The sequence below is a fragment of the Zerene cesonia genome, chromosome 25 (genome assembly GCF_012273895.1).
Source record: "Zerene cesonia ecotype Mississippi chromosome 25, Zerene_cesonia_1.1, whole genome shotgun sequence".
In the NCBI taxonomy this organism is placed as follows: Eukaryota; Metazoa; Arthropoda; class Insecta; order Lepidoptera; family Pieridae; genus Zerene; species Zerene cesonia.
In genome coordinates this window covers 5,179,823-5,189,934 of record NC_052126.1, presented here as the reverse complement: position 1 = coordinate 5,189,934, position 10,112 = coordinate 5,179,823, and positions in this window count along the sequence as shown.

The window sequence follows — 10,112 nt, the reverse complement described above, 5'->3', positions numbered from 1 at the left end:
GAGAAAAACGGGTGTGAGTTACATACATACAAACATACAAGTGAAGCTAATATAAAAGCGTGTTAAAAAGCGTGTTAATAAATTACATAAATCCGATATACTTATCCACTTATCAAATACTGTGGACAGGATAGCTAAAAACAACAATTAGGGTTGATGATATATACAATATAAAATTAGTTTAAATCGTTTTTTTAAACATGACAAAAAGGCTCCTTGTTATCAGAAGTTTGGAAGTTATAATTCCTCTTTCAGTGAAATAACTCAAATATATTCTATTCATAAATTCATTTTTAACTCGACTCAATTCCATAATGGAAGTTAATCCATAAATAACAGTAGTCAGAGGCAGGATGAAGTGATTAACAATTAATACGCTGGAACTCTGCGATAATTGCTAAAGTTGGCATAAGTTTTGCGTCTACATTTCTAATATTTATGCCAGAAATGATAAACGTTTTAATAATAATAGTTGAATAGGTGTGACGTATGCGACTTTAAAACGTCGGGGTTTCTTGTAGCTGTTACTTGTAGCTTCGCCCGCAAAATCGAAATAAAATTTTCATGATAACCGTTTTATCCCCTATTTTGTCCCCTTTGGGTAGATTTGACCAAAATCATTGTATGTCTATAAGATAATGGGTATCTGCATGCCAAATTTAAACCCGACCGTCTCATATTATGCTCTGGGTTGATAAATGAGTCAGTCTCTTTTATGTTTTTTTATAAATCAGAATCAGGATCCAGAGGAGCCGTTGTGAAACTGCTCCTATAGATGAGGTAATTCATAGTTCAGGACATGATGTGTCTATTAAGTAACATTTAGGTAGCGTGATAACAAATTTATGTATCTTAAAGCATGTTTTAGTCTACGGCTTCGCACGCGTTAAATTCGGAGCAGTTTAATAGATATTGTTATACATATAAACTTTCCTCTTGAATCACTGCATCCATTAAAAAACCTTATCAAAATCAAATTTAATCATTAATAAGGTTAAAGGGACAGACAGAAGGGACTTTATTTTATACCATGTAGTGATATGAGAATAAATATTACACGGTCAGAAAATGAAACAAAATAAAAATAAAAATCATATTTATTTAGTTCTCACAACATTAGTACATAACAAAAACTTAAAAATACAGATTAGAGAAGAGATAAAATCGTTTCGATCTGTAAGGTTACGGCTTTAAAAACGACAAGCTAATAAAATATTTTCCCTCCTTTGTCGTAGAGTACAAACTAGATAAAAACTTTGCGTTAATAATAAAACGTAGTGAAATTTCAAAGAAAATACTAGTACTCGGAAGCTGCTAGTGCATAGCACTATTAATGAAATTGTTGAACAAATACTTAAGTTACATTGTCATGAAGTTTAATGCAGTGGACTGTCGTAAATGTCTTGCATTAGAGGTGAAATTCCTTTACAACAAATGTGAGCAGTATTTGTGCCCTACGATTTTTTTATATGTTAGAGCGAGCAACTATAATAAACGCCTGACGGTAAGCAATCACCACCACCCATGATCAAAGCAAGGGCCGCTGAAAATGCACTGCCCGCTTTTAAGGGATAACGGAATGTTTGAGGTCAGGTATAAAGAAATGAATGGGAAGGGTGATGGAAAGGAAACGGCTTAACGATTCCCCAATTCATAGCACACAGCACAGTAGCAATCGCATGCTACTGTTTCATTTGTCTTCTGCAGGGGTGTGGTACCTGCGAGCTGGTCCAATTCGTGCCAAACATGCTCAACTCCGGTGTCCCAGCAGTGGAAACATGTTGCTGATGGGCTGATGATGACGATGATGCTCGACTCCCACATTGTTTATCTTTATCGATTATTATTGTATGGTAAAGCTGTGGAAATTCTATTGAAATTACACAGCTTTTCCACAATGGTGTAGCGTAGAAGTGTTCAAAGTCTCAGAAGTAAAATCTAGGCTATTATGAAATCTTAATTTTCAGATATTCATATCTCCCTATATCACAAACAATCCTTTATCTCCAGCTCAAATTGTCACAAGTCGTACAAACGAGAACAGAAATTGTCTCTGTACATTGCGTGCATAACATTTGGGACAATAGATTTGCACCTATTTTATAAATTTTTATTTATATAGTCTACTTGTATAGGTTAATAGATATGTATCTATGGAAGTAGAAAAATCTCCATCGCTAATCTGTATAACATAATTTATAATATTAAAAGAATATGAGGAGTTTTAAACACGCAGAGTAACGTTAATTTTATAAAATATTAGTTTTGCCCCTCGGCTTTGCCCGTGTGGAATTAGGACATTTATCAATGATTTAGTGACAGTCTATTTCCGATTTATAAAATAATTGTAATGATAAACTTATGTAATATAATTATAATCTGACTCTATTTGAAAACAAAAAATAAAAAAAATACGTCTTTTTAGTATCATTAAGTGAAGGATTTTAACCTCTTCTCATTTCAATACATTCCTTTTAATTTTCCTAATAAATGACAAATAAAGTGATCAAATTGTTAAGCGAGATATTTTCTCTTCATGTAGTCCTATGATATATATTTGTTTGTCCTAAATTGTACGACACGCAGTGTACACGTCTCGTTAGCAACAAGGGTTACGCAAACACACTGTTTTTTCCTCACAGACACAATTCAGTCCCTTTGTTTGGGCTCTGTGGACCACTTGAAATGTTAATAATAATAATAGGTACTGAGCGATACGATGCCTTGTTGAAAAGAAATCTAAATTTATGGTTTTTTGACCAGATGTAGGATGATTTTTATTACACTAGTACTAGTATAGCTGCGCCCCACAGTTTCACCCGCGTAAGAGGCCTATAATATAATAAAAGGTGGCTTATATAGCAAATTTCATAACAATCGGTTCAGTAGTTATTGCGTGAAAGAGCTACAAACACACACACATCCTTCACACATCCCCGGTGGGAGCTGGCCCAAATTGTGCCGAAGCGTGCTGGGTTCCCACATATGCTTTCATATTATTACATGTGGAGTTAGATATTTATAGGATTTATGAATTATTTCAATGTAAAATAAACATTACATGTTTAATTAATAAGCAAGTGTAAAAGTTTACACCTATTAAAGAATTTGAAGGTGAAACATAAATACAAGCATTTGAACTCTTATTTTACATCTAATTTTTTACTTTTATATATTAATTTTGTAAGTATTACTTTCAAATATGACTATTTAAATTACGTTATTCGTAGCAATGACTTCTTCACTTATAAGTTTGTTTGATATTAATTTAGAAAAAAGAAATAAAAACATTTATTTTGACATAGACATACAAACACAACAGATCATAATAGAAAACAGTAGCATACAATAAATCAAAAAAGAAAGAAAAACAAAAAAAATTACGACTAGACTGAACAATAATGTGTGGCCGCGTATGCCAAAACGGATGCCACTCATGAAACCTGAGGATCAACGCCTCAGCTCTGATTTTCAGTGGTACCCTTTCGACATCTGGATTGTCAGTCGCTCTATATTATCCATATAAATAAATACACAGTGGATCACTAGTACACATAAATAAATAAAATCAGATATAGCATGTATAAATAGGTTAATATTAATATAATTAAAGTTTATTTACGGTTTAGTTATTTCGTATTCGGTTGAAAAATATGTCGACTATTAAGGTGAAAGCGCTTACTAGAAGTTTTTTTTGAATATTTATTATAATAAATGTACCTCTTTTAACTTCCCAAGGCAGGTGCAAAGTTCTCGGAAGTAGGCTTTGAAAAATTCATAGCCGTAAGTGCTTTCATACATAAGGATCGTGATAAATGTCCTGACATTAGAGGTTTCTGGGTAATTGCTGGAATAAAACAGAATATGAGTTTAGGGTCTGGTATAGTCGGTGCATATTGTGTATTTGGTAGCTACTAGCTAGAACCAGCGGTGTCGCTCACATGGTATGCGGGTCTGAGTGGTGAATTACATCAAAAACAGAAGAATATCAGCGTCAGGGTCCCATTGACTCTGACGTTAATGCTGAGCCAACACCCTTTTTAAGAACACAGTGCACGTTTGTCTCCGTCCTGTTTTTTCCTTTGTGTGTTAATTTTTCTTTGTTTGTTTGTTAATTGTTTTATATTGTAATTGTTGTGTATTTAATGTGTTCTTTTCATAAATGTTCAGTCTATCTATCTAAGTTAATAAGAACGCTACCAACGTATGTTTTCGTATCATCATGGAAAATATGAACTCCTTTATATTTAACATTCTTACAACAATTATTATTCGAATAAATAGTGAGCTGTTTCTGTTTACTTACTGTACTATTACTCGAATTTTCAGTAAAGAAGTAATTAAAGAAAGAAAATCCAGAATGAGAAGAACTGAAACCTTATATCGTTTTTACACAATCAGAGTTAATTTAAATTCGTGTTGTATAAAAATAAAGTCATACTCATTATTTAGTAAAATAATAAATTCAATGACAATAATGTAAAAGCTGATAAAGATTTTACTAACCACCACTCACATAACCATGAAGATCAACGATTTTAAGATCAAATATTTGCGTACATGACCAATAAATTTATGAAATTATACCAACTTATATTATATTCACAAAAATAACTGTTTTTCTGGTTCTTAAAGCCTAAGGCATTGAAGTGATGACAGTTACAAAGACAGTTTAAGACCTGAAACAACGACATAGGATAGGTTTTATCCTGGAATTCTTTTCAATTTTTTTTCAAATTAAATTTTTTTTTTCAAATACGCGGGCGGAATTCTAGTAGTAAAGAAAGCTATAAATTAACTGAATGACATACAAAAACTACCAACTGCAATGCTTTATCAAAATCAAACGACCAGAAGCCACATTCATACATTAGTTCTAACCTAAATTTACGTAACACAGCCAGCTCACAAGATTTACTGACAGACAGAATTGGGGCAACTTACGCCCTTGCACGTTCGGATATTGTTTACGAAATACCATATTAACTAGGTTCAATTTGCGACTTCGTTCATGAGGCTTATCTATCCAATGACAAAATCTCCAAATGTCCATGGACGGTGGTAGCGCTTACCATCAGGCGACCCACCCATTGCCGACCGATGACATAAAAAAAAGAAATTCGTTTAGTAAATAGGAACCTACTTAGGATAGAACTATTTAATAAGACATAAAGTAATAATCATTTCAATAGAATAATGACAGTTTTCTAATATCTAGTCTGTGGTACAATATAAAATTGAGAGGTGTCAAGGGACCCGTATGGAATGAAGTTCCTTTCGATTAATTAATGAAGGAATTGTAACTGTTCCATGCGAAATAGAAATACGAAACGAAAATAACTGCCTTACTTATATAAGAGAGAGAGAGAGAGAGAGAGACGGAAACAAGCGCACGCCGCACGACTTATTATATATAGCAAAAAGTTCCGTTACAACTTTTGGTCTTATTTTTTTCTGTCCAGCCCTCTTTTGAAATGCCGGATAAGAATCTTCGCTCCAAAAACAATATATAGTTTTAGTTTAACCCCTGTGATCTCGCAGTGAAAGCCGAAAAATGCGGCGGTTATCACAGTTAAATAGTAAATAATATAGTAATGAAAACGACATTAAAACAAGCGCGTGGCAGCCCTTAAATAGTGTCCCGAGCTGCTAGCAACATGGCGTATGAAGGCTCGTACCTCACGCGTTCTCCCGTCGCTCCCTGTATATACATCGTTAAACGTTTATATGGATTATTAGATGGTGCCTGTACTATCAAATTTAATAGAAAAGGACTCTGAAAAAAAATTTAAAACATTGAAAAAGCTACACAGTTTTTAAGCGGTAAAAATATTTAAGTCACAAAGAATTTTCAAAGCACGGACACGTTGTCCTGTCACATCGTTTCCTTTCGGTACAGTAGGTTTAACGCCGCACTAAATTGAAATGTTGTTTTTATTTTAAACTAACCTTAGCCCACAGCTTCGCTCGCGTGACTTTCTTGTAAAAAGCACGTGTTATCTATAGGTACTATGTTTTATCTTCGTGCCAAATTTCATACTAATCCAAACGGATGTATTTAACGCCCGACGCAAAAAGAGGGGTGTTATAAGTTGGACGTGTCGTTTTGGGTGTGCGTGTGCACGCTCGCGCGCGTTTGTGTGAGTGTGTAATATTCAATTAGACTTATTTAAAGCACCCTTAAATCGTGATTAGGAAGGCGCTAAACATAGAACTCTGTAGTTGCTCTTTTAAAATCAATCAAATGACCATAAACACGATACTTATATTGAAGTACACTTCTTAATCAATTTATTATCCCGAAGATTATATAATTTCGCCCGAAGGTTTCCATAAAACGGATGTCATTTTGAGTTATCTAGCAATCACAAAGTTCCACGTACTTATTAACGACATATAACTTTAATCAGAAAAGTTATATTGGATTTCGCTAACTCCGTAAATTAGGTTTGAGTCATATCTGTGTGGCTAAGATAATGATTCCATGCCGTAAATAAATAGAAAGGGGAAAAGGATCACTTGTTGTTTATTGTTCTTGACCATACATGCCGATATTGGGATGGGTTGGGATCCGAATCGAAAATTCAATTGTAATGTTGATTTTTTTAATTTAAATGTATGAACGTACTAAGTATATATTTATGTACATACACTAGCTGGCCCTCGCGGTTTCACCTGCGTAAGTCTATATCCCGTAGGAATATCGGGATAAAAGTTGCTTGTGTGTTATTCTAGTTGTCCAGCTATCTACGTACCAAATTTCATTGAAATCGGTTCGGTAGTTTATGCGTAAAAGAGTAACAAATATCTATACATATATCTATCCATACTTACAAACTGTTGCGTTTATAATATTAGTAGGATATATACTAGCTGCAAACTGCACATAGTGAACAGATTTGATTATATTTATTAAGATATTTTAAAAATAACAATAATATTCGTTAGATATTTTTGGAAGAGAAAATAAATAGGTGAAAATAAATCCTTTAGGTATGTCATACAATAGACACCCAATTGTTAAATTATGAAAATATAAATATCTAAGTGGTGGAATCGAACTCACATCCTCCACCAACGCGCAACTGCGTCATTTAATAGGTAGGTACACTTCACCACCTGTATTAAATCTTTTGTGATATAATTTATTCACAGAATTATTGACATGAAATTTATATCACAAAATTTTTCGATAGTTAGATAGATAGTTAGTTGATCAAATATAACATAATATATTTAAATGAATGCATAAATTTTCGAAATCATTTGGATCATGTCAAGGGTCAACTTTATACGACTATATAAATTTAGCGGGCGACTGAGACACTTCACACGCGCCAAGCCGACACCCACGTAAATAACGTCAATAAACAATCTGCTCCTGACACCGGGGGTGTGTAGTGTCTTTAACATTAACAGACGCTATGCTATTACGTCATTTACACTGGTATGATTTATAGGTTTGCTATATTTTAAAGTTATTTGGGTTGATTTTTCTAACGTGATTTAAAAAATGAAGTCCCGTGTCCCCTAGCGGGGTATGGAGCAGATGTTGTACATCTGTTTCACTGATCGATTTTCTTTACGGACAAATAGGTGATCAGCCTTCTGCGTCTAGCCAGACTGAGACAATTTTTTCTGTGCATCCCCACCGGGAATTGAGCCCAGAACCTCTTGGAACTGGAATAACATATAGGCAACTTTTTATCCCGATATTCCTACGGGATACGGACGTACGCGGGTGAAACCGCAGGGCGCAGCTAGTTAATTATATTGTTGCGTTTATGACCAAACTATGAATATTGTGTTAGTTAAAGCCTATATATTCAAATGGATTTATACATTTCTCTGCAGGAGACATCAAATATAATGTCTAAGGCGCGATGTGCAGAAATGTCTCTAATCCACTTAAGGTATGGCGCTAATATGTGATACATCTTTCTGTGACCGATTTCCGATCAAGCCAATATAGTATCAGGTTTTCTATGACTATAATAAAAAGAGATGTAGGAGGGCGGGTGACCTACGAATTATCCTAATGTTATAAACGCAAAAGTTTGTATGGATGGCTTATGTGTTTGGATGGATTATATTGTAGTAGGTTTGGATGTTTGTTACTCATTCACGTTAAAATTACTGAATGAATTTTAAACATTACAATAGTGAATAACTTTTATAAGAGAATACATGAGCTGTATAAATCCTTGCTATTGACTATAGGTTTGTTCAGGGAGAAACCGCATGGCGCTGCTAGTATATAAATAAAGACAGCAAATCATTACAAAATGTATGCTTTGAAAAAAGAATCACTATACCATCCAGACTCTAATCTATCTTTGTATCATACAATATACGATAAGCTGTTTTCGCGAGAAAGATTAACAAACGTCCAAACCTATATACTTACAATAATACTAAACTACAATATTAGTAGTATTACTTACGACATAAGTTTTGTTCTAAAATCAATCTAAAGAACTTTTAAATATCTATCTACAACGTAATGAAGGCAGATTTCTTTATATAGCATGAACCCAGGTGTTGAATCGACATTACCTCAACATCCATAGACCACACTACCAAAACAAACCGGTTTAAACCAGCCCATCTTTGCATATTGAAGTTAGTTGCCAACTGAATCGAAACTAATAATTACTCCGGGGCGTAGTTTAATTGTTTTGTTGGCATTCGACTGTTTCCGTTTACGTGAAGCGGATTGTTGTGGTTGTTTTGATTAGAATATGTGAGCTGTTCGGTTAATTCCTGGTTCATTTGTTTGTGTGGGTAATATCTATACATCTATACATAAAAATCAAGAATATGTGAGCTGTTTGGTTCATTTATTTGTGTGGGTAATATCTATACATCTATACATAAAAAAGTTAGTGTTTTACTACACTAACTTTTTTCATGTGATCGTCGGCAATGGAGCTGGTGGGTTGCCTGATGGTAAGCGCTACCACCGCCCATGAACATTTGGAAAGGCGTAAATTCGACAGACCTTACGCCTATACAAATGCATTGCTGACTTCAAATTGGAAAGGGATGAAGAAAGGATTGTCGAGAGGAATAAAAGAAAGGACTGGGTAGGGTAAGGAAAAGGATATGTGTCTCCGGCTCCCCACACACCGAACGAAGCACAGCAGTATGCTATTTCACGCCGGTTTTCTGTGGGGGTGTGGTATTTCCCCGGTGCGAGCTGGCCCAATTCGTGCCGAAGCGTGCTCGACTACCACATACAAACTAAACTAGACTATTTCTGTACATCAAATATTTTTTAAAAAAGTAATTGCTAAGCAATATGGATGTTGAATATTATTGCTATGCAAAACACCCGAAAACAATGGTATATAATTTTCTGTTTGTCGGCTAGTAGGTATGTGTAAAAAACCCATTTGACAGACAAAATTTCATATAGTGAAAGATTGACATTAAGTTCTCCTTATTAGGTAGATTTTATTTGCAACAATAATTTTTAGAGGGCTATTCATTCATGTAACCGGGGAATAAACATAAATTCCCTAATGTGTCATTCAGAGATCATAGGATAGGACAGGAAAATACAATACGGAGGCCCGTGTCCTTTTCCTTACCCTTCCCAGTCCTTTCCTTCTCCTCAAACGTCATTTTTTTCCACACCTTTTCCGGCAATCTATTTGCAGAGACCAGCTCCTTTGTCGATTATGTCATAAAAAAGTTTTCTGAATAGATTTCTTACTATGATAAACAGTCGACATGATATTATACTACTATGATAAACAGTCGTGATATCTGAAGTATGTAAAAATATCTCTACCTCTTTGAAAATACACGAAGTATGAAATATACGGCTACACGAGAAGAGCCGCGGGAGAAAAGCTAGTTAGCAATAAAACACAATTCTTTCCTTACATTTATTATCGATTAAACGATTATAATAAAAACTAATACATCAGTCTTTTGTAAGATAAAATTTTACAATAATTATTTAAAACGTATGGCAATCGTTAACTATAATTATAACAGGTCTATACATATTTTAATAAAATAATAAACAATTGGCACATTATTAATCTAATGATATCAATTAATATTATTTACAATGATTTGATGATTCCCATTTAGGGTAAATA